At 31.7% G+C, this 621-nt stretch overlaps 1 protein-coding gene across 1 annotated transcript in view; it reads right to left on the bottom strand.

Moving 5' to 3' along the window:
• Positions 1–156: 156 nt before the first annotated feature.
• LOC119594654 (stomatin-like protein 1) overlaps positions 157–621 on the bottom strand; it is a gene marked incomplete in the record, with an annotated part of 12249 nt that continues 11784 nt past the window's right edge. The window contains 1 exon segment of the mRNA XM_037943704.1: positions 157–621.

The following is a 621-nucleotide window of genomic DNA, read 5'->3' on the forward strand; positions in this document are numbered from 1 at the left end:
TTCAAGTGACCAACAATTAGGTAATTCTGCACTAACATAACAAACAGCTGCTCTGCTTTGAATACAATATGCACCACTAATAAAATTATAGATAAGTAAATGACAGTTGCTATAATATCAAAGTACGAGGTCATGTTAAAAAGATAAATGATATAGTTTTTGCTTTTGTTTCATGTCGCATAAAATGCAAAGACAATTTTCTTTATACATATAAACCAGCCACTCATGACAAGACTTATGTTCCTAGAGAGAGCATGTTTTGCTTATATGCCGTGAAAGCAGGCAAATGGAGACAGCCACTGTCATACATTATACTTCCTTTGTGAAAAGGATTTTGCATTGTCTGTCTAGAGATCACTCTCTTTGAGAGATTGTAATCGTAAAATAAATACTTGGGAAAGTTGCATATATTTGGTAATATGAGAAAGAATGAAAATCAATAATGGAAAACTTAATAATAAGGTAATCAATTTGTACAAAAATGGCACATTCTTTTATAGTTTTGGAGGAAATAATATGTGTTATCAACTACACATAAAAGTCTTGCTTTGAAATATGCTCCTATTATCCTTCGTGCCATTTCAGATGCAAATAAAACATTAGCCACAGAAATCACAACCT

Source organism: Penaeus monodon, chromosome 34 (assembly GCF_015228065.2).
Source record: "Penaeus monodon isolate SGIC_2016 chromosome 34, NSTDA_Pmon_1, whole genome shotgun sequence".
NCBI lineage: Eukaryota > Metazoa > Arthropoda > Malacostraca > Decapoda > Penaeidae > Penaeus > Penaeus monodon.